Source organism: Gorilla gorilla, chromosome 2, assembly GCF_029281585.2.
Source record: "Gorilla gorilla gorilla isolate KB3781 chromosome 2, NHGRI_mGorGor1-v2.1_pri, whole genome shotgun sequence".
Lineage (NCBI taxonomy): Eukaryota > Metazoa > Chordata > Mammalia > Primates > Hominidae > Gorilla > Gorilla gorilla.
In genome coordinates, this window is record NC_086017.1 from 180,570,001 (window position 1) to 180,596,366 (window position 26,366).

Below are 26,366 nucleotides of genomic sequence, written 5' to 3' on the forward strand. Positions count from 1 at the left end.
AGGCAAACGTTGTAGATAGCCAATCTGTACTGTTTCCACCAAATTAATGTGAGAGCTTGTTTTAGCAACTGCAAAACAAAAGTGATACACGGCTTCAATAAGACATATTATCTTCAGAACCTGTAAAAGTTGAGACTATCTCTAGACAAAGCGCAAGCACAGGATATTCCTACCACTGCAGTCAAAATACCACAGAAGCTACATGCCACAGCAGGATGCCTGTCGGATAGACAATTAAAGTGGCCCGGGAATGACATATCCCCTCTTGCCAACATAATTAAGGTGTATTATTTGTCAGGGAGGTCAACGGTGAACAAATGTCCTAGCAAACTGAGAATGAAAGACAGGGAAGGAGCAGATAATGAAATTCAGGGATGACAAATGGCTCGGAGCCTGACACCGTGGCATCTGACAAAGAGAGACATCCAATGGCTCTGAAACTTTTCCTGGTGCTCTGGAAGGCTCTTGGATTTGGGGCATTTTTACATAAAGGATGTTGCATGTATCATTAATGTCATTCCATTTCCTTATAGAAAAGTATTAATATTGACAACTGTAGAAGAATGATATTGTCAAGGCAGAATTCAATATGCGGTATGGTTTTTGTCATGTGTACTCACTCTGCTGCTCCTTTGTGTCCTATCTACACTTGTTTTATAGCCACCTAGAGTAACCGGCCTATCTCCACTTTTCCCATTACTTGTTAATAGCTATTGTGCAGATAAAAATGCCTCAGAGTGACCTATAGGGACACCTCTGCCCTTGGCCAAGCACCCCCACAACTGAGGGTACGAATACTTCCCAAGCTAAGCCAAGACTGAGTTATGTTCAGACAATAAGTATCACCAATTACTACCCTTCAGTTGTTCCCAGATTCCAAAGGCTTAACCACCCACGGGAATAGTGACTGGTGCCTGCCACTTCCCTAAGGTTGTGTGTACTGTGCTAGGATATTTGATAGACTTGAGTATTATGGCTTAAAAAAACTATACAGGAGAAGGGATGCCAATTCCTAGGCTAAACCAGCTTCCTTTGTGAACAAATATCTGGTGGTGTTCCTCTGTGATAAAAACCATTTACGTCATTTTAGGCCCATTTTTAACCATACTGGGTCATTTTACAATTCAGAGAGCACAGATTAACCATACAGAGCCAGCAGTTATTGATGTGGGACACAGCAGGACTCCACAATCTTGTAATGCTACAATGATGTAGTCACTAATTTGTTTCTGCATCTAGCATTATTTATTCACCAAAATATTTGTTGATCACCTATTATGTACCAGGCATAGAACTGAATGGGAGGGCCACAGTGGTGATTCAGACAAACATAATCCTTGTCTTTACTAATACTGTAGCCAGAAAGACAGACATTAGCCAGCATCTACCAAGATAACTAATTAGTCATAAATGTGATAAGTAGCAGGAGGAATGCTGGAAAAGCTTTTGACCAGCAAATCTAACATACACTAGGGTCTCAGGCAGGAAGTGACACTTAAGGTGAGATATAAAGCAAGTAGGAATTCACATAGATAGGGATGTGAGTGTCTCTGTGTGTGTGTGTGTGTGTGTGTGTGCAAGAGACAGAGATGAGCAGCAACAAGAAGGAAAGGGAGGCGTCTAGGAACAGTATCTCAAGCAGAGGTAACAAAGACCCTAAGAAAGGAGAAAGTTTGGGTTGGTGGGGGAAAGAATGAAGCCCAGTGTGGCTGGAGCATAGACAGTGGAGGAGACAGTCACAAGGGTGAGGCTGGAAAGACAGGCAGGGCCAGACCATGCAAGGCTTTGAAGGCTCTTCTAAAGATTACGGCCTTCACATGCCTCTGCAATTAGAGAAAGCACTGGAAGTAAAGCCAAGCAGATATCGGCCAATGTGTCTGAGCAGTAAAGATATGGAGGTGAATGAAATGTCTCATTTTCAGATTTTCTCTTACCTAAAAAAAAAAAAAAAAAAAAAAAAATTCTGCCTGATTCTCAGGCACAAATTTAGAAAGCAGACACATTTGTTGATATAACCACTAAAACTCATGCCTAATGTCTTCTAAATTTTATGGCCTTTTCCTTATAGGGACCTGAAAAGCTCTTGAGGCAGGAACGTGACTAATATAATTGAGCACATACTCTGTCCCAGGCACTGTGCCAGGCACCTTTAAAATCTCTTATTTTAGTCCTCACAAAAATGTTAAGATAAATTCCCCATTTTTTAACTGAAACAAATACAGAGTAAGTAAATTGTCCAATATCAGAAAACTACCAAGAGGCCTGAATGCTAATCCATCTGACTCCAGATTCGATGTACTTTCCACAGTGAAGACAATGGACTTTTTTCTACATTGATTCGCCTTTTGGTCAAAGTGGAGTCATCACTATTGGTATAAAAAAAGTATGGTGATGGTTTTCTGTAGGTTGCCAAAGACTAACATATTGACATGTGAAGAATTCAAATATAATTGTGTTTTTTCAAGCAAGCTAGTGCTGTCTTCTTTTTATTTAATTGAAAGAGCTTCTTTATCACATATACTGTCCCATGAATACCTTCCATCCTAATCTCCACCTCAAAGCATTGAGCTCTACCTGCTAGCTTGCCTTCAACACTGCAATCTGAATTCTTCAAGGACTACTGGAGTACTTCCCAGATGTAGGAAAAAAGGATGTTACAAGGTGTATACAGGTGGCTCACTGGCCCTACACTGCTCATCCTCCTCATCTGCTCTCAGTCCACTGCTCCCCCGACCCCCTCCCCCGTGGCTGCCATTCTTCTCCTTCCCTTTCCCACTTTTTTTCTCATCTCTTTAGTCACTTTGCCCATACCATTTATAATACCTCTTTATGTAAATAAGTTGGCCTTTTATATCACCAGCCATTTTTCCTTCCACTAGTCAAAGTATAGGATCCTTTAGTGTTCTCTGCTGTGTTTGTCCAAGCTGGTTGGCTGATGATAGGGCGACCTGGTAACCAATGAGGTGGGTGGTTTTTGTTCTTCAAAAAGGAGATGAAGGGAGATAAGCTGTTTCTGAGCCACATCCTAGAAGCCTGTGCTTTTCAGGAGGTTCCTCTCTGAAGATTAAGGGGCATATTTGTGGATGTGTGTTTTTTGCTGCTACTGTCTGCAGAGTGTCAAGGATCAACACATTAAAAGATGCCATTTTTCCTGGTGTTTCTGAGTTCTTGAGAGGGGGGGCTTGTTTGTTATTTGTTGTTGTTTTGTTGAGTTTTGTTTTTGCTATCCTTATTAACAATACATGGCACAAAATCTTAAAACACGTTTCTGTACTTCACAAGTTAACAAAAAGAGAGTATACATTTCTGTTTTAACCAGAAAAAGAATTAAACTTTATAAAAATAAATAACATCTGCCCCCTCAAAAAAGCAAATCATCACCCCAGGATGAGAGAAAACATCGGTTAAAAAAACAAGTTAAAGTTTTTAAGCTGAACACAAATCTACTAATGTGTTAATTGGTCATGGATATTAGCCAATTCATGACTTTTAGCTGTATATCTTGGCATGTTAGGTTATGCTGGGTATTAAAAACAATTCTGAGACAATGTTGGGATTGGCAATTTTAAAAAAGCCTCAGCACTTTGGGAGGATGAGGCGGGCGGATCAATTGAGGTCAGGAATTCAAGACCAGCCTGGCCAACATGGTGAAATTCAGTCTCTACTAAAAATACAAAAATTAGCTGGACATTTTGGTACATGTCTGTAGTCCCATCTACTTGGGAGCCCGAGGTAGGAGAATCGCTTGAACCTGGGAGGCAGGGGGTGCAGTAAGCCAAGATGGTGCCACTGCACTCCAGCCTGGGTGACAGAGCAAGACTCTATCTCAAATAAATAAATACTTAAAAATAAAAAAAAAACTAAAAACTTTTCACAGTGTCTAGAATATAATTTGTCTATTCCACAAATAAATATATATTATTCCAGTGACAAATCTGTGTGTGTGTGTGTGTGTGTGTCCTCAACACACTTCACTAGCTTGTTGGACATTTCCCTAGACACAACAACCTCTGGTTTCTGTTAAGTAAAAAGAGAATGAACATTACTGCAATGACTGCTCCATGGTGAGGTGTTAGCTTTTCATCTAATGTATATGGAGCAAAAAGGTTTCATTCTTAATTACAAGTCATCATTTTAATACCATATCTCAAAGATCTGCCCCAACTGGAATTCCCACTGGGCACTAATAGTTTTCATTTGTTTCTTCTTTTTGTTACTGTTTGGTGGTGGGAAGAGAAATGTAAAGTACAACTCTTGAGATCATGTTCTGAATCAGGAATTTATAGACTGGAGGGAATATGCTATCTCTCTCCTTAAAAATTCAACTCTAACACTTCATGCATAGATATCAAGTACTTCATTACATTTCCAGTCACTGTGAAATAACAGTTTCTTTTACCTCCACCACGATCTTATTAGAGAAAAAAAAAAAAAAAACAACTAAAAACAAGGGGTCTAAATCTCACAGTCTGTACTTCCCTTACAGGCTGCTTACAAAGTTCTCATGATGAAACTAAGACACACTGGGGCGTGTCCTCGCCTGTGTCATTCACCATGGGGAGGAGCACTGCAGAGCTCTGTTATAGGGGAGCTTAACCCACGTTCTTTTTTTTTTTTTTTTTTTTTTGAGACGGAGTCTCGCTCTGTGGCCCAGGCTGGAATGCAGTGGTGCATTCTGGGCTCACTGTAAGCTCCACCTTCCGGGTTCACGCCATTCTCCTGCCTCAGCCTCCCGAGTAGCTGGAACCTGTACAGGCGCCCGCCACCACGCCCGGCTAATTTTTTGTATATTTAGTAGAGACGGGGTGTCACCGTGTTAGCCAGAATGGTCTCCATCTCCTGACCTCGTGATCCGCCCGCCTCGGCCTCCCAAAGTGCTGGGATTACGGGCGTGAGCCACCGCGCCTGGCAACCCACCTTCTAACAAGATAAAGTCATGCATGGAGAAGTCAGTGCTCATTGTCTCTTTGGCAGTTCATCTTACTAAAAACCATCAGCTGGACTGAAGAAAGGAACTCATATTAACCTACTCTGAGCAGACTCTTGATTTTTTATTTCTGGTGAATAACACTGTGATATGTTACATGTTTTAGCTCTCAATGACCGAAACATTTAAAATTGATAGGCCTTTTAAATCTATGGCCACAAAGCAGGGACTTGCCAATATTTCTAATGGAAGTCTCCAAAAGTACATAACAATACATATATTGACTTCTTGTTTCAAGGAGTATCAAGATTAATTGTTCCTGTAAAGGTAAATAAATATTGACAGAGGTTTCACTTTGGTCCATATTTTCCACTTGGGTCAATAAATCTTGGTATTCACCTCAACTCGAATCAGTATCAGGTGATCATTAATTCATGGTATACTCGACTAGCAGCCAAAACTACAACTTAACATATAGAACACAGTCCTGCAGACCAATTTATGTTTAAATAAATACATGGAGTGAAAAAACATTGTTTTATATAACTAATGGAAAGTACAACCTATAGCTACCAGGCATTTAAAATAATCTATTGTTATTCTGTTATATTTCAATTTCTCTAGTAAACAAAAAGTGATTCTTTTTATCTCACAATTCAACATTTTGCTTTGCCCAATCCCATTACTGCTTGCACTTATTGGTGAGCTTTGTAAATATGTGAATGTTTATAACAGAAAGAAAGGATGAAGAACAAAGGAAGGAGAAACTTTAAAAAGAAACAAAAGAGAAAAAAGAAAGAAAGAGGAGATAAAGAACAGGGCTAAAGAAAATATTGGTTAGAAGAATTGAGAGACATAAAAAATATGGAAGGTAAAAGGTAACAAAATTAGGGAGAAAAAAATTTAAATATCACAGCTGATTAGTGTGTATTTCCATAAATTTCAGCAAAATATATTTATTTCTTTCCAATATTCTTTTCCATTTAAAAAGATGCTCTGCCCAATTCTAATGACTTAAACATCATAAATATTCTAGTTTTCCATTCAAGATTTAAAATGCAGTTAGCTATTAACTTATATAAACACCTCAAAGGAATTTTAAAGCAAATTTCTTTTACACAGTAAATTTAGGAGCAGTTGATTAAAGTTTTCAGGGATTGAGACATCTCAGCTAATAATGGAAATAATAATTAAATATTAACAACAGATGGATGTTTCACATGAAATTATGGCACTTTTATTTCCTATGAAGGCACACTAACATTTGAAGGAAGACTCCTTAAAAGAAATTGCTCATCAACACTACAAATTGACAAGCATATCGAAAGAGTTATTGATCTCTATAGCATACCAGCTCAGATACATCAGTAGTAAAGCAAGCACCAACTGAGACTGATTACATTAGCTAGCTGGTATTACTTAGGGAGAGCTTTGCCTATTAACGGGGCTTCAAGTGCACCTTTCCCGAAGTACTGCATTTCTGATCTTTACTCTTGCTTATTTATTTATTTATTTATTTATTTATTGAGATGGAGTTTCACTCTTTCACCCAAGCTGGAGTGAAGTGGTACGATATCGGCTCACTGCAACCTCCACCCCCTGGGTTCAAGAAATTCTCCTGCCTCAGTCTCCTGAGTAGCTGGGATTACAGGCGTGCACCACCACGCCTGGCTAAGTTTTGTATTTAAAGTAGAGACGGGGTTTCGCCATGTTGGCCAGGATAGTCTCAAACTCCTGACCTCAGGTGATGTACCCGCCTCGGCCTCCCAAAGTGCTAGGATTACAGGCATGAACCACTGCACCCAGCCGCTCTTGCTCTTTTAAATCAAAATAAGGTTAAAAACAAAATTTTATTTTAGCCAGAATATTCTCGTTAGTGTTATATTAACCAATCACTTTGTAGTCAACGAAATAGTTTAAATGCAAATTTACCTTAGAGATAATTTATTTTCTAAGAATTGTGAGACATTCATTACCTTAAATTTACCAACTAAAAAGAGAGGGTTACAATAAAATATCTCTAGAAAGCTAAGACACTTTATCAAATTACTAGAAGTTTGGAGGTGAGAGGAAACTTGAAGATCATCTCATCCAACATTTTCACTTTAAAAAGAGGGAAATCAAAGCAAGAGAGAAGACACTCAGCTACTTAGTAGCAAAGGCAAATGAGTATCCAGATCTCTTTATTTTACTAAAAAGGCTGCGTGCTCAGATACACTCCCTTTACTTTTCACCTTCAAAAAGGCAATTTGGCAATGAAATATGCAATTTTGCATTTAGCTAATAAATCCACCAATAGAGATAACTTTGAAATGTACAATTCTTCCTCTAAATATATATATGTATATATATGTGTGTGTGTATATATATACACACTATATATATACATATATATATACACTACATATATATATACACTATATATATACACACACTATATATATATATGTATACTATCCCAGAGACACCACCAAGTTTGATGTGGTTTTAGGTGTGGAAATACGAAGAGCCCGCTAATATAAAATGATAAACTCTCTTTTTGTGTTTTTAATTATTCTTTAAAAGCAAATCAACAAACAATAACAAAACAAAATTATATTCAACCCAAGCATGAAAGCACTTCCCCACAATGCCTAAGTTGAGTCTTTAATAATAGTAGAAGTTTACTAAGTAAAGGAGGATAGCTAATAATGAAGCAGCACATGTAATGACATTGAAACAAGAGTGCTCGTTATACATTCCAGGAATGTTAAAAAATTTTCAACTTAAGCATCAAGTGTTTATGAGAGAAGAATTTTGAGGCCAGAAACCAAACAGCAAGGCTCAGATCTTTCCAAGTATTTGGAGCTTGTTCTGTATCTTCATGGTAAACCATGAAGAATTAATATGATCAGAATCTCCTTTGAGAAAGATAATTTTGGTATCAGTACTGAGGGAATGAAGAAGAAAATGATACTTGATGCACAAAGATCTATTGAAAATATATTTTGATTACCCAGAAGGGGAAGAACACCTGGATAATTAATCAATCTGGGTTAAAAAAAAAGAAAAAAGGCTATCTCCTGGGATTTAGGATTGGAATAGAGAATGAGGAATATGCTCATCAAATATAAACTCAGTCTGAAACCCCCAGAAACAAATGTGAAACTACTCCAAAGCAACGTATTCTAAATGTAGGCTCTACAAGATTTTCTCAGATAAAGCCTTGTGAAAATGAGCACACAGCCCCAAATTACAAAACATACAAGCAAATACTCTTTTAGGAGAGAAAGCAAGCAGACAAAAGGAACTTCAGGTTTAGACATAACCTGGTTGACCTGTAGAATAATCTTCTAGAGACCACAAAATGTTTCCTTAATAATTAATTAATTTTAAATCATCAAGTTCTATTTAGATTTTTTTTAATTTGTCATTAGAGAAATGATATCTCATTTCTTTCTTTTGGTTTTAATTTTTATTTCACATTTTTAATTGTATAGTCCAAAAACTAACTGAAAAAAAAGAGTAAAATAAAGATATTTTCAGACAGACAAAGGTGAAGAGAAGTTACTACTCACAAAACATTACTAAAATTAATCTAAAAATATACTTCAAGAATAATAATATTGAACCCGGAAGGAAGGAGTAGGATACAAGAAACAATGGTGAGAAAATAAATTGGTAAATAATGTGTATAAATCTAAATAATCATTAATTGCATTAATAACATGACTCCTTTGGAAGTTGTAAGTACAAGGTGAAACGAAAACACTTGGCAGCAATTAGCATGTAAACTGGGGGCAGGGGAGGGGGACAATCTGAATTAATGTGATCTACAGTGTTTCCATATTTCAGAAAGAGGGTAAATATTACTTAATGTGAGGCTTGTTAATTATGCACATTAAATATCTATTTGTGCTTATTTAAGAAAACACAAATAGAATGTAGGAGAGGGAAAAATAAAAAATAAATAAAATTTGGTGAATCTTACAGGAAGCAGGAAAGGAGAAAGAAAAACAAGTAGAAGAAAAAGAAACAGACAGAAAGCAGGGCAAATACAAAACAGAAAAGAAGAAGAAAGAAAGAAATCCAAACAGATCTCTAATCACAATAGATATACATAGCCTAGAAGAAAGAGAAGGACAAATTTATTTAAGAAACAAAATCCAGCTATGTGTTATTTGGAAGAGATATATGCAAAAAAGGGAGGGGGCGGCAGGGTCCGGGTGGGGGGACTCAGTTTGGAAGTAAGTGAATGAAAAAAATACTACATACCAAAAAATAGAAAGCTAGAGTGGTTACATTACTATGAAACAAAGTATACTTCAATGAAAAAATCATTATTCCCTAATTATTACAAAATGACAAAAGGAAAACTTTACCAGGGAGATACAGTGTTTGGAATTTATAGGCATAAATAAATTGGAATTTATTTATTCCAATAGGCTTACTGGAATTTATGATTTAACTTCCAAAAGCATGAAGCAAAAATTGACAGCATTACAGGAAATAAATGGACAAATTCACAATTATAATGGCAAATTTCAACACACCTCTCTCTGTAATTAATAAAGACCCAAAGTTAGTAGAAACACATAAAATTTGAACAGCATAATTAACAAGTTTGATCAAACATATATAGAAGTCTGTATACAAAAACCATTTTTCCAGGCCAGGCACAGTAGTTCACGCCTATAATCATAGCACTTTGGGAGGCCAAGATGGGTGGATCACTTGAGACCAGGAGTTCAAGACCATCCTGGCCAACATGGTAAAACGCTGTCTCTACTAAAAATACAAAAAAAAAAAAAAAAATTAGCCAGGTGTGGTGGCACACACCTGTAATCCCAGTTACTCAGGAGGCTGAGGCAGGAGAATCACTTGAACCTGAGAAGCAAAGGTTGCAGTGAGCCGAGATTGCACCACTGCACTGCAGCCTGGGCGACAGAGCTAGACTCTATCTCAGAAAATAAAAAAGTAATAAAAGTAATAAAAACACTATTTTTCCAGTTTATGTGAAGCATTTATAAAAATTTGCCATATTTAACCACAAAGAAAGCACAGTACAATAAAAATGAATAACAAAACTATAACACAACTCACATGTTTAGAAATTTTAAAGAATATTAAATAATATATGGGCCAAAAGACAAATCATGACAGAAATTATAAAATAATTTAAACTAAATAATATTGACAACATTATATATCAAAACTTGTGAAAAGCAGCTAAACCAATATTAGAGAAAATGTATAGACTTAAATGTTTATACTAGGAATGAAATGGAGTAAAAAGCAATGAATGAGTCCAATTCAAAAATTTAGAAAAAGATGAACAGAATTTAAAAAAACAAAAGTTTTTAAAAGAAAAGTAAAATACCCTTTAAACTAATAAAACAGACGAAATTTTGGCATCTGAATTAATTTTGTAAAAGGAGGCATAAATGAAAACATTAGTAATTTAAAGGGGGAATACAGATACACAAGAGATTTTTAAATGCTAGATAGACTACTATGAACAACTTTTAAGTCAATAAATTTGAAAACCTAGACAAAAGAATAATTTCCTAGAAAAATAAAACTTACTGAAATTGACACATAAATAAAGAGCAAATCTGAATGTAACCATTTAAAAAGTTGAATATGTAACTGATCTCCAAAATACATTAACCTAGTATTAAAGAAGGGGTTTTAACAGATTTTCAAGTAACCAGTAATCCCATCCTAAAGAAACTGTTCTAGAGAACATATAGAGAAAGTGACAAGTCAAATCAATCTAAATAAAAATAGAACAGGTTTTGTGTGTGTGTGAAACTTGACAAGCTGACTGTAAATTTTATATGGAAGAATAAATGACTGAAACAATCTTGAGGAAGAGAAAGAGATTTGGCTTACAGATATCAAGATATCCTTAAAAAGATGTGACAATTTTAAAAAAGTGTTTGTGGCATCAGGATAAAGAAATGGACCAAATGATCAGAACAGCGACCCAAGCAACAAACCTGCACATTTGTGGGAACTTGGTATATGATGGAGAAGGCATTATTAATAAACCAGTGGGGAAAAGAATAATTCTTCAATAAATAGAGCCAGAACACTTGGTTAGGTGTAGAAAAAAGGTTAAAACTAGATCCTTACCTCGTATGCAAACAAAAAATAAATTTCAAATAAATACCTAAATATGTAAAGCAAAATAGAAATTTTTAAAAGAGAAAATAGCTTTATAATATCAGTCAAGAACAATTTCTAAAACAAGATGCCACTATGCATAAAAGCACAAACATATAAAGTATAAAACGGGATATTCATAGATTTGACTACTTCAAAAATAGAAATTCCTGTTAAGCAAAGTTCGCCATTAACAAAGTGAAAGACAAGCCACAGACTGAGAGATGACCTTGCAATGTATGTAAGCAACAAAGCATTAGTGTCATGTAAAACTGAAAAAAGAAAGCCTGTAAAGAATATGATACAAAATCCACAGAAATGAAACCTGAATGGCCAATAAACATGAAAATATGATCAACTTTATTAGTAAAGAGAGAAAGTCAAATGAGACTTTGCATGCGCTTTAGAGTTTCAAAAATTAATAAATCTGATAATACTAATCATTGTATGAGAGGACGGGATGAAGAGAGATCTAGCAAAAATAGAAATTTAATCACTCCTATTAGGAGTGTAAAGTGTACAATCAACATGAGCTGTTATTAAGTGGCAAAGTTAAAAATGCACATAGCCACGACCCAGCAATTTCAATTCAAGGTATCGATCTTGAAAAATTCTCACACAGGTGCACAAACAAACCCAAACGAGGTGCTAGATACAGCCCTGTTTGTGATAACAGAAAAGCAGAAACAACTATTTTTCTAAGTAGAGGAACTAATTAATAAACTGTGGTGTATTCATAGAATAGAATATCATACAACAGTTAAAGTGAATAAATCTGTTGAATCTTTATCATCATGGATTAATCTCAAATACAAGATGTTGAGTAAAAAAAAGCAAGTTGAAGAATGATATGTACAGTATAGTACCACTTATGTACATTTTAAAACATGCCAAAAGAGAATCTGTAGCTTGTGATGGAACATATACAGTTAAAGTTCAAAAATGAACATTGAAATACTTTACACCAACTTTAGGATATAGGAGAAGAGTAAGAGAAAGGAGGGGTGGGCCTTTATCTGCAATATTTTCTTTCTTTTGCAAAAGAGAGTTTGTTAGTAGATATGCAAAATGTTAATATCTGAGTGTATAGGTATTTTTATGTTCTTTTTCATATATTTGAAGCATTTCATAATATAAAAAAATGTTTTTTTGTAGTGACAGGGTCTCCTTATGTTGCCCAGGATGGTCTGTAATTCCTGGGCTCAAGCAATCCTCTCTCCTTAACCTCCAGAGTAACCAAGATTATAGGCACATACCACTATCCCCAGTTAACATTTTAATTTTTTGTGGAGACGGGTCTCCTTACGTTGCCCAAACCAGTCTTAAGCCCCTGGGCTCAAGCAATCCTCCACTTTAGCTTCCCAAAGTGCTGGGATTTCAGGTATGAGTCAATATGCCCAGTCTGAAACATTTCATAATTAAAAATCAAATGAATTATTGAGTATATAACACGAAAAAGGAGAATAGATATTGCCACTTAGAAATCCTGGAATCAGGTCTAAAGTCACTGCAGAGACAATTGCTGACCAAAGTAGATCCACCCAGGGCAAATGTCCTAACCAAAAGACCTGGAGTTTCCTCCAGGTCTCATGAATATGGACTACAGATGATACTAGAAAAGGCTCTAGGTTGGTGATTTGCAGACCAAGACTTTTAAGTATCAGTAATTAAAATAAATAAATTTTATACACATTAACACTAACATTATTTCACAAAAGAAAAGGCACTATAAGACAGAAAAATAAGAATAATAATCTCACAATAATCAAACGTCTTTGAAATGAAGACTTCAATTTATCTTCATGAATAACTACATTTTTCTCATTTTGTCTCAGAACAATGAAAACTTCCTAATAGACTAAGAGGAAACCATACCCCAATGTTTGGGACCTCTTGTTTCAGAAACATAGTCAGCATTGTTACCAACCAGAGCCATGTACCAACAAAACTAGCTCTGTAAGACATTTGTACCAACCTCAAGTGGATTTTAGAAATTACATGATACATTTTCACTTTCTTCATCAATCCTTCTAGTTTCATGTTTCAATCAGAAACATGGGATCTCCAAGACTAAATGTACAAAATGCTATGAATCACATCACATTCATCTATTGCCAGTTATAAAAGTTGTTTCTTTTCCTGGTTCAAGAAGTGATATAATTTCATCTATTTTTGCTATATTTTGGTTTGTTTGTTTAACTCAATAAAACAGGCACAGATGTATTTAAATATCAAAGAAAACACTTTTATCTGGGACTAGAATTCTTAAAGATAAGTGCTTTTTAAGCTTCCCAAGTTTGGTACATTAGTATTGTCTTCAATTCTGCTCAGCACAAACACACATTCAGTTTCCTGGGGTCAGTGGCATGACCCTACTGACTTTGAAGAAGAGTTTTAAAGGAAGAGAAGATGCACAGTGCTGAAAATAGATATGAGGCTATTTAGATATTATAGCAAGTAGGAGAGAAAGTTCGTGGGGTAAGAAAGAATTAGCTTTCAATGAAAAGCAAAATACGACCTAGTTGACCAACTCAATGAAACAGCAGTCAAGTCCATTGTATGAGAGCATAACTTGTTGAATAAATGGATCACTTTTCCATTCATTCCTTTGCTCAATTCCAAAGCCATTATTATAGGTTTGGCCAACCTCAGGACTTGTCATCCACTGAAGATTATTTTGGAATTTTTATCCTGAATCATATATAACAATCCCTGCTTTCAATGTATAATATTTTCAACCTAAGTAGGAAATAAAAAATAACTACTTGTGTTAAGCGCAGTCACAAAATAATATTAAAGATCAAGTTAAATACAGTTATTTACCATACACGTGTTTAATACTATTATTATATAACCCTACCTACAATACTGTTATTAAAGAAATAGTAATAAATGGAGTAACCAGTAAAATTAACTCATATTAGGCCCAGCATGGTGTCTCACGCCTCTAATCCCAGCACTTTGGGAGGCCGAGGTGGGCAGATCACTTGAGGTCAGGAGTTCAAGACCAGCCTGGCCAACATGGCTAAACCCCCTCTACTAACAATACAAAAATTATCCAGGCTTGGTGGTGAGCACCTGTTGTCCCAGCTACTCAGGAGGCTGAGGCAGGAGAATTGCTTGAATTCAGGAGGCGGAGGTTGCAATGAGCCGAGATCACACCACGGCACTCCAGCCTCGAAGACAGAGAGAGACTCCATTTTAAAAAATAGTAATGATAATAACTCATGTTTAGAAACGTAATCGTACCTACCTGCCTTTTCTTATTTAAATAGAATAGAAAGCTATAGTCAGAACAATGAACAATCTTCTTGTTCAAGCGCTGAAACTTTAGCTAATATGTTTTGTAGTCACTGTATTCTATCATTTTTCTTGAGCCTCCAGCCATACCATACAACTCCATTTATTCGTTCAAAAAGATACTTGAACATTTGCTGGGTACCAAGCACTGGGGCTCAAGAACAGAACTCACAGTTAATATGGTTTATTTGCAAACATGGTTTATTTGATCAAGTAGCATGTCTCATAAAACTTGATTCTAAATACCTGTGCAACACTGTCATTTTATTTTCCTCATCTTCAAAAGGAATAACGAAGCTTTAATCTCTTGCAAAACCTGTATGGTGCTTCTCCCTTCTCAGATAGCACCACGAGTTCCCACCAGTAACAAAACCACATTGCTGCCTCCTTCACTTTGCAGTTCCCTTAGAATCTAAAGAGGAACACCACACTCTGCTTTGAACACTGTCTTACATACATATATATGTATGTTTGTAAGACATACAGACATATGTATTTTTATATATACACATATGTATACATATATATATATATATTTCACACATATACTGGGTGTGTATATATATACTGGGTAACTGAAGTTCCTTAGATGGGAAATGATTTAATCTGTAGCAACATATGACTCTGCATATAATGCTGTGTGAAACAGAAACAGCCCTGACATTTTATGAATAGGGAAATGAGAGAGCCTATTGAAGAAGACTTGACAGCAAGAATGAAAGAATGAAGATTCAACTTAAGCTGTTGAAAGCCTAACAAGATAAAGGGCAGGAGAGTCTCCTTAAACGTGATGAAATAAGGCCTGAAAGGAAGGAACCATAGAGAGATTGACGAGTACACACTTTGAAACAGATGAGTGTGTTCAACCTGACAGTAACATGTGGTTAAATTAATCAAAGTACCAATAACCTTAAACGGTAGGAAAGAATACAGATTTATGCAGCAATCATCTTTGATGGTTGGTGTGAAATTTGAGCTAGATCAAAGAGGTAGAGCTTTTGAGGGAAAATAATTGTTATGATTATACAGCATTCTCATAACATGTAAACATGACACTGACCATTTCACTGTCTTCTCTGCTTGCCTTGTGTTTTATTTCCTCCACCTTAATATTTTAAAACAGGGGACAATATCAGTTTTTATTACCCAGAGGAAACACCTAATTTTAAGTGATGTTTCTCTTGTGATTTTCACTGATAAATTTTTGAGAGGGAATATTTTCAGAGAGTAAACTTATTGGTAAAACTAACAAGTTGACAGTTCACACTGCCCAGTTCTTCCTCTCTGGCTCCCAAGGGCGTAAGGCAGCCCAAATACCAAGCCCGCTCTTTGCCTTACTCTTGATTCATGTTGCTATGCTTTGCAAAACTGCTACCCAAGAAGTCAGATGCCAGAAGTTCTGTTGAGAATACAATTAAAGCAAGGAAAAGATAAAAAGATCAAACTATTCTCAAGGTGTAAGCATTGAAATACATTAGCTATAAGCTAACTAAAATGGCCAACTAATCAAAACACCCCATTGAATACACTCATCACCAAAGTTTTATTATACACCACTAAGCTCTTCCTGCTTTCACCTATCTGTATTAACTAATCAAGAGCACAATCTTTTAAAGCACTTATTCTTCAAGGGAAGGTAGAGGACAGTGAGGGACCCTGGAGCATCTGTATTTTGTAAAAGCTCCCCGTGTGGTGATTCTGATTCATCTTTCTACTCCAAACTTCCAACTGAGAGTCACTGCCTTCATGAGAAGAAATCTTTTAGTTATCTATTAAACTGTTTCAGCCATGGTGCCATTCACCTTCATCCTTATCATTAAAAATCAATAATGATGATCCAAGGAATGGAAGAGAGTCAATAAATGACACTAGTGAGGATGGAGAGGAGACTCCTGTTTGAAACTCACATCTAGCTTAAATCTTCCCTGTTGTAGGCTAGATCCTTTTCTCCTTCTTGGAAGACATTTGGTCACCATGCTTCTCTTAATAGTCCTTCATACAGTTGAGGACAGTTATTAAGTCACCTCTAAACCTTCTCAATACCGGTAATCCTGATTCCATTCATCTTTTTTCATCAGTGCTATTTTCCAACCCGTTAATCATTTTCATTGCTCTCCCCTGGACCCTATCCAAGTTCTCCACGTATCTTTAAGCTTCTGTGAATTATGTGACCGGTTTATAGCTTTGATAAGCCTGGGTGGTGAAAAAGGTAGAATCTCATCACAACAGACTGTAATTGTATGTGGGGGAGGACAGGGATGGAGCAGCAGATGGTTCAATTGTACAGAAAGTTTCACCACAAATATGATATTCATTTAAGTTTTTATTCTTTGATAATTATTTCTAAACACACCATATTATAATATTCTGAGCTACAATTAGAGTCTGTATTTTACACACCTGTCTTTTTAGTGCCAACCTGTGTCTGGCCTGGTTCTTTTACATAATAGAAGAGACTATATTTTTCGAAAGAATGCTTGTTTCTTAGTTGAAACAACTTTTAATTACAAAGTAGTACTATTCATAACACCTCTAAGAAATGGAGAGACTAGCATATTTTCATATTCCAATACTCATTCTTTCCATGGCTTTTCCAAATGAGGCTAAATGGCCCAAACCTGGATGTACTGGTAATTTGGACACTGGTCTCACTATCAAAACTATGAACCAGCCACTCACAAAAGCTCTTCAGTTTCAAAGCCATTAGTCAGGTTGTACTTACGGAAGGCAGCATGGCACAGTGATGTTAATTGATGGCTGGCCGCTTACAAGCTGAAAACTTTCAGCAGGTTGGGGTTGTCCTTTCCTCCTCTTTTAGAAGAGATAATAATAGATCTGTGTCGTAAGACTGATGTGAGGCTCTCATGAGCTATACCTGTAAAGTCTTCAAAACAGTGCCTGACACATAGTAAGCATAACGACCCTACCAGTAAAAGGGTCGACTCCAACTAGAAGTCACAAATATGGAGAACAAATGAGGACATGCAAAGCTTTTCTCTTGGATCTGCATTTAGGATATGGGAGCCTCCTCAAACAAGAAAAAGCCCTGTTGTTATGGGGAAATTAGAAGCAAAGAAAATTCTGCAGTGGCCAGTGGCAGAATTTCTCACCATTGAAAACATATTAGGGATGGGCAGAGTCTATCAGGAGTTCACTGGAATTCAGTGGCTAGCCAGTTGCCTCTATAAGCCTTAAAGATTCCCTTGAAGACAGACAATACACCCGTCTTTGGAAACATACTCCCATGTTAGAACCAAACGTGCATATGGAAATTATTATCCCTTAGCTAAGAGCTTTTGTTTTAAAACCCTTGTGGTGTTTGTAACCTAAAAGAGGGATTTCCTCAAGTTTTCTAAAACTGCTTCATTTTTTTTAAGAATCACCATGATCCATACCTCATTTGAGATCAAGTGAATCGTCAAACTAATGTGTTTTTTCAGGAAGCTAATTCTGTGACTTCCTTAAAGAGAGGGTTGCTCTTCCCAAGGGTTATCGGCAAGCCGCTGCTCTGGCTCCTTGTGCCAGTTGTTCTTCCTGACTGGCCATTTCCCCTCTGGCTGGAGATAACCCTGCAATGACTTCAAATTCTTTCGTTCAGTATCTGATTCCATCTCCATCATAAAGCCTTCCTCAGAGCATGGTTGGACCTAAGCATTTCCACGTCTTAGTTCATTCCCAAGATCCCAAGTTGACTTTTACTTGAACTTCAGTGGAAAATCCAAATCATGTGAAAATCAAAAAGAAAATAATGGCTCTTTCTTGATTCTATTTTCTAAACATATGGTAATGAACAATAAATGTTTACAGGTAGCTGTGATGGCTACAGAAAAATTTTCTTTGGGACCCCCATAAAATAGATTATATTCAGTAAACACAGCCAAGCATGCATAAACTTTAAGAAAGATTTTGGCCTTCTATCCATTCAAACTATTACCCTATTTCTTCCCTCTTTATTGCTACCATTCCTTCTGAAAAAGAGTTTATAAATTCATAACACATTAAAATGAGCAGACTCTTTAGTTCCTTAATCCTAGCAGTCTAATTTAGTAATTTCTTTAATGGCAATATTATTCTCCCCATGCCACAGTTCGTATTTGACTTCTCCTGACTCCTTGCTTCCCACTTACTATCAGCAACCAAGTCCTGCTTATTCTTACCTTATTATATTGTTCTTTCTATCCCTATTGCCACAACCTACTTCAGGTCCTTATAATTTACTCCCAATGCTTCTTTTGCAATAGCCCACTAACTAGCTCTCTAATTCTTCAATGATTCTCTTTTTCTTTTTCTTTTTTTTTTTTTTTTTTTTTTTTGAGATGGAGTCTTACTCTGTTGCCCAGGCTGGAGTGCAGTAGTGTGATCTCAGCTCACTGCAACCTCTGCCTCCTGGGTTCAAGTGATTCTCCTGCCTCAGCCTCCCAAGTAGCTGGAATTACAGGTGCCTGCCACCAGGCCCGGCTAATTTTTTTCTTTTACTGGTATTTTTAGTAGAGATGGGGTTTCACCATGTTGGCCAGGCTGGTCTCAAACTCCTGACCTCAGGTGATCCACCCGCCTCGGCGTCCCAAAATGCTGGGATTACAGACGTGAGACACAGCTCCTGGCCAGTTTTTCTGTCTTGTAATTCATCCTGCATACCTTTGCCAAAACAAACATCCTAAAGCATAATTCTGATTATGTCTCCTCACATTTCAGACATTCCAATGGCTTCTCATTATGTCTAAATAAAGTTCAACTCATATAAGGTCAATATGTTTGTTGAGTGAATCAGTACAAAAATTCCATATGTAGGCTTTAGCTATTTACCGAATAAAGTACAAAAGAAGAGTTTTGTTTTGTTTTGTTTCTTAGGCCAACATATGCCATATATCCTGTTTGTGGCCTCAGAAATGTGTGAATCACATTGATAAATCAGCTGAAAAAACAAAAGTTAGTATTTTACACCTTCTCTTCTCTAGAGTCTTAAAAACTCCTTCAGACTTCAACTGAATATGCCCTTTATTTCTGTTCTGTCTATTGATTCTTCTTCATTAATGTTTAATCCAAGGAACTCTGAAGTACAAGATGACAAAATACATAATTTGTACCAATGTTCACAATTATTTCTTCCATATCAGTTAAGTGTAATTTGAAATATTATATCTTAAATTAATAAAGAAGATTTAGTAAAAACATGTTTACCTGTGTGAAAAATATCTATTGAAAATAAAATTTATTTTTAATCCCATGAAAATAACAGACCAAAATGGCAGTGTAAGTACATGCCAAAATTGCCCCCTGTTCAAAAGTGAGAAATAATGGATAATGATTTTTAAAATATATGAAAGTGAAACTCTGTCCAAAAGCAAGAAAGTTTTCGTGGACCATAAAAGAAAAGGAAACCTACAATACTAAAGGATGCTTGGTTTATGCCCAAAGATGAACAGTAAGTTTTGGGTTTCAGTGTTTATACAGAAAAGGGCCTAAGCCTGCCCCACACATGACCCAAGTACACTGCATAAAGCCAGAGTTAAAACTTCACTGCCAGCCTCTGAACAGAAGGTAAAATAGTTCTATCCACACTATCACAAGACCTGGTGGAGTTGAGGCAACTGCTGAATTACCATACAGGGAAGAATGCATTCAAGAAAATTCCCATGCGAGATAGGCTCTTAAAAAATAAATTCACACAAGAAAATCAGCACTGTAAAGGTAATTGATAAGCCCAATAGAAGGGAAACCTATACAAAGAAATAGAAATAACTAAGCAATCTGAAATGGACTTTAAATAATGATGTTTACAATTCTCTAAGAGGAAAAGGAGGATTAGCATCAGTGAAACAAAAGTAGGGCTATAAAAAAAACAATACTTTTGAAAAAAACCAATTGGAAATTTTTAGATGGAAAAGTGTGAAGTAAAAAATTCAATACATGGGCTAAAGAATAAACTGCACACAGCTGAAGGGAAAATTAGTTAATTTTACGAAGAAACAATAAATCTCACAGAATGTAAAGAAATAAAGATATTTAAATAAATCAGAGTTAAGAGATATAAAACTATATACATATGAGTATATAAATATCCATATGTTTATATGTATACATATATATACCAGAAGGAAAGGACAGAAGAGATACAATATTTGAACAGATCATGGCTAAGTTTTCCAGAATTAATAAAAGACATGAGCACTAGAAACAGTCATAAGAAGTTCCAAAAAAGAAAACTCCAAACTTAGAGATGTTGCAGTAAGACTTCAAAAGGTCCAGGATACAGAGAAAAATCTTAAAAGCTTGCAGAGGGAAAAGACAGATTACCCACAAAAAAAAAAAAAAAAAAAAAAAAAAAGAGTATAGTCAGAATGAGAGAACTGTTCTCCTCAATAACCAGAGCTGCTAAAAAACAATGGACAAGTATTTTCAAAGTTCCAAGGCAAAATAGCTAAACCAGAATTCTGTATCCAGTTGTCAAACCATCATTCAAAAGAGCAGACAAGAAGAAGATATTTCCAGACTTATAAGACCTAAAAAAGCTAACTTCTCAGGAGCTATCTTGGAAAGAAATACTAAACAATTTACTTCGACCAGGGGGGAAAAAAAAAAAGAATGGGATGCAAGGAAAAACAGGGACCAAATAAGTCAACAAAACATGCTGATATATCTAAAGCATTATATGCTTTAAAAGAAGCTAGAACATAATAATGTCAAAAATAGGAGTTGATGGCAACAGCATGCAAGAGATTGAAGGGATGTTACAATGTATTAAAGTCCTTGTCTTCCTAGGGAGGAGGTTAAGACTACTTACTGCAGACATTTTTAGGAAAATTAAAAATTATAATGTATATTAAGGGTAACCAATAGAGGAAAAGCAAGAATAAAAATACACAGCTTGGTAACATTTTCTAAGGCTCTCTAGCCCTCACTATCTATCTCCAGAAGAGATAAAAACATCCTGTTAAAACTACAGATCTTGCTTTATAGTCACTTATGGCAACAGTGTGAAATTTCCCAGACAGCACTATATTCAATCAGTCACACTTTATAGTTTTTAAATAATGTTTAATAATTTAACAGTAGGATAAAGGAAGAAGGTTTAAAATAACTGAATAAAAATATTAGAAAAAGCCTATTTATTAGATCATAAAAGTCTATCAATGGATACTGTTAGATGATATATCTGAAAGTTAAATAAAACTGGATGAAGCCCCACACAATAAAAGTCACTGATGGCATTTGGACAGGCCTTCCATGAGAGCAGTGGATTAGGCAATCAAATAGGTACATACTCCTGTATCTTCCGTAAGTCTGATGGCTTTTTTATAACCATCTTTTTAAAAGTTTCAATCATTTATTGATTATTCAGCTTCTGAATAAATACATAGATGAAACCTGTGTATGTCTAAAAGAGACAAAACCATATTTAAAAAATTGATATATGGAGAAAAACCAAATTTAACATTAGAATTTTGAATACTGCAAAATAATAATGGTACTTGTTTCCAAGTGACATGATTATAGGTGACATTTTCTTTTCTAAACAAACTTTTTAATAGTTTATACAAGAAAAACACATATCATTTTCTATTGCTTTATCAGGCAAAAACAAATGTTTTAAAATTTTAACATTTTCCACATGAACCTATCTTATAAGGATTTAATTACTAAGCAATTATATAAATTTAAAGAAGCATTTCAAAATCCTAAGTAATTCTTCTAATACAAAAGTAGTTTTAATTGATTGGATATTTTAGGTTTAATTATTCACCTACATGTATAATATTAGATTATGTAACATGTTGCTTATTTTAAAAACAGGGCTAAATCTGATTATATAAACTTAATCTCTTCCATCTATACATTGACACAGTTGTTAAAATAATAAAGTCTCAATAGGAGAGAGGAAAAGTTTTAATAAAGAAAAGTTTTAAGAAAAATCAATTTATTCTTAATCTAAATAGAAATTAAGTTCAATTTGATCATTGTCTAGATTTTTATAAACTCAATGCATTTGTCCATAGAATTCAGGAATACAACTTACTTATCTCTCTGTTAATGCCTGCATTAAGGTACCTATACAATCAGGCCCCTCCAGATTTAATAAAAACACTTATTTAGAAATATTATTCTCAGATTTCCAACTATAACAGGGTAACTATAAGGTTTGCTTAGAATTTGAATATACATGCCTGGGTTGAGTTAAGCACATTAATATACAGATTCCATTCTGCATGACTCTGTATAATGTAATGAACACTAACGGACATCCCATTTCCTATATCTCATTTTTAGAAATTACATCCCTAGAGCTAAAGACTAGAAAATAGACATCAGAATTTTTTTTTAAAGTGAAAAGCATTTTCTAATAAAATTACTGAAAGGCATTTTACATTCAAGATACAATGATGTTCTACTTCTACTTAATATTTTTATCTTTATCAATTAAAAACAAACAAGAAAACCAGAAAAACCTCTTATTGGAGGCCACGTTTTTAACCCAGCTCTGAAAGACTCATTTGAATATTGCTAATAAAAAATGTTTACATGCCATTTCTACAAATTCTTATTATTGCATCTAGCTCAACAAGCAAGTCTGCAATTAACAACATAAAACATTCTTTCCTATGCCATTGACAAGATTTTTAATGACCAGGCTAGTCATTTACCAACTTCCTTTGCTTAAAATCTAATAAAGAATTCATTCACTTTTGGCTCTCATTCATGTTAGCTAGAGTTTTTCTCATCCTCAAGTAGAGAATGAATTCAAGATTTTAATTAGAAATGTTGGCTTCCAAAGCTATACTCAAGCTTTTATTTTTTTAATTTATAATTATGCTTAAGGATAAAACACTGTGCAGAAGTAGCTACACAACATGATTGCTGGGTCAGCCACTTACTGGTTCAAGGTCTGTATCAAATAATTATACTGGCTGAAATCCACAAGAAATAACTGATAACTATAATGCTACACAGTGCATTAGACTTTATTTAGCATCACCACATATGTCACATAATGTAATATTCACAAATTGTGGGAAAAGCAACATTATTTATGATCCTCATTGTAGTTATTGTTTTCTCGCAGGCCAGGATCTACTTCCTTTTCCTACAGTGCTCTGATTTCCTTTTGAATATTCACCTGTTACTCACAGAACATAGACAAGAAACTGGATTCAAAAACCCATCTCTCTTACAAGCTGGCAGCCTTGCCAAATTAGACCACTCATTGGAGTCCTTTCTGTGAACTTGATGCTTGCACAGAGAAATAAAGATACAAAAAATATTTAGAGGTTTTCATTTCAGTGGCAGAATCCATATCAGATTCTTCCTGCTACAAGACCTATCCTGATCTCCAACTCCTTGGAGATGCCTTGACTACTGTCCCATTTCCAAGTCTGATTTTCCAGCTTTCCTTTAATTCTGTGTGCTCCCAAACCTATTCTAATAAATTTTCTTTTGCCTAAGTTAGCCAGAGCCAGTGTCTGTTGACTGCAACCAGAGACCCCTGAAAACACCCTTTTACACATCAAATGCATAAATGTTAAGTAATTTCCCAGGGTTGCTCAATGAACAAGAAAGTGGTAATCTCATGACTTCTAATTCAGTGTTGTTTACACTCTGCCACAGATAAAGATGATCATACAACACTTTTTAAATATAGAGCTTGGTTTTCCAATGGTAAAAATGGCTTTAAAGTTCAACATCATTGTAGGAGTAATTTGTCCTCAGGAAGAAATGAAGAATAATTTAATTTTGGATAGTTATAAGTATGTCATAGAACTTTTAGAAAAATGCCACTCATTTCCATCAGCAATATTTTCAGATTTTTATAAAGATATAAACATATTAAACCATATGCTTCATATATTAGGTTATCAATGCCTACTGTTGACTAACTTTCCCAAATACTTCTTTCCTGAATTCAGATGCCATATAAAAGAAAGCAAAAAGCCACTGTAAATTAAATGAATTGAGAACACTAACAACAATAATGGCAACCATTATTTAAGTACTTACCACACGCCGGGCAATTCATTGGCATGTACTATACGATAGTAAATTCTCACAACAGCTTTGCAGAATCAGTGTCAATATCCCATTTTAGAGAGAGTGAACTGGGACTTACAGATGTTAAGTAATTTGATCAAGTTCACATAACCAAAAAACGATTAAAACTATTATCTAAAGCCCTTATTTTTTTCTGTGCATACCATATATCATCTCAGAAACACTAAAGAGAGATGTCAGTATAGAGCTTTATCCCTCCAATTCCCAGAGGCTTAGACAAAGAAAATGTTGGTGAAACCATTGGACTCTATGACAACTAGAACTGCATAAATCATAATCAATAGAAAAACTAAATTTATCTCTAGAATTTGGAAAATCACAGGACATATATGTTAAATAAAGATTCTGAATATTACAGTGATTGAAAAGACATTTACCCCCACTTAATGCAATAATTTGAACCAGAAAAGCCTTGCATTTTGAAAAAGTTTAGAAATCTTTCTTTTAGGTTTACAAAGAAAAAGGGGCCATCATTTTATCCCTTAGACTTCTGTGTCCTCCACCTGCTACATTACACTTCAAGAAATTTAACTTATATCAATCAAAATTTGCTTCTTAATGGATGTACATCTCAAACTCAGTAGCCCACCCTTTACAAACACTGTACAACCCAATAGTGAAAGCAAAAAAAGCTATGTAGTTATTTCTTTAAAACCTTCAGCAGTTAAGAAGAAGGAGACATACCAAAGCATATTTTTTCCATCTGGCTCCAGAACTTTAGTTCATGGGCAAAGTATATGGTATTTGTATTGGCAAAATAAGTTGTGATTTCAAAGCATCATCTAGTAGCACTGTAACATAGACCATGGTGCTAAATGAGGCATGCTAGTGAATATCGTTCTTGTAATAGTATCAATTGTTTCAATATGTAAAACTCTGTTTAAAGCTATATGTTGAATCTCTACTCTACTTTTGGGTGTCTGGCCATCCAAAAACTGAATCCCACAAGTTACTAATAGACTTGAACTAAAAACTATCTCTGAAAATAGATCAAAAGGCACACTTTGTTCAAGATGTCTCAGGGAAAAGGTGACTTCTGCTCTCAAAAAAAAAAAAGAAAAAGAAAAAGAAAAAGAGAAGTGTGTGTGTGTGTGTGTGTTTAAATTAAATGGCTGCACAACCTAATGGAGAAGCTGCCCAGACTTGCCATTTGGTGGGGGTGGGAATGTGGGAGGTGGTTCAAACTTATTAGGCTACATCACTTCAGCTGGAGCTCTGTCTCGATGGGGATGCTAAAATCCAGCAACCAAGACTTATACCAGTAAAGTGCTCAATGAAGATGTTCTCTGACAGGATTCAGTCATATATGAGGTACTCATTTTTCCTACTCAATTATTTAATTGCTTTAAGTCTCATTTTAAAAAGTCTTTTTAATATCTTGAAAGTTTACGTAATGGTTATTATGTGCAACTAACTATAATTCTATTCCACTTTATTTTCATGTAACATTATTGAAAAGAGCTCATAAACCAGATTCCACACTCAAAAACTCAAATTCCTTTCATACTGTATCATTTGTTTCCATACCCAACAAAATTGTATCTTCCACCAACCAGCCTGGCTGCCTAAATGAGACTTGTGGGATGCTATCAAAGGATAGCAATGACAAGTGAATGACAAGACAGAAGCTTGTCATTCTGCCTCTTCAGGGTGGGATGTGATTTTTGCCTATCCAGAAACCAGGGGTTTCATGTTACAAATTTATATTGTTTAAAGAAATCCCCCGCAAAGTGATTCGTGGCCAAAATAATTGCTGTAGCTATCACATTCTCAACATAAGCATATAAATAAAATATATGCTTACGCTTAGCATAGGCATAGCTGGCTGATTGCATCTGCATTTTTGTACCTGCAGCTAATTACTGGCCCAAAAAGGAGGCTACCCTCCGCCACCACCAAAAGGTAGGGGTATGGAGAGCAACTGACACATGACTGTTCTCTAATATAG

At 35.4% G+C, this 26,366-nt stretch overlaps 1 protein-coding gene across 7 annotated transcripts in view; it reads right to left on the reverse strand.

Annotated features, from left to right (window-relative positions):
- Positions 1-26,366, reverse strand: part of MECOM (MDS1 and EVI1 complex locus) — a 576,150-nt gene that overhangs the window by 394,062 nt on the left and 155,722 nt on the right. The gene's annotated exons all lie outside the window — the stretch shown is intronic.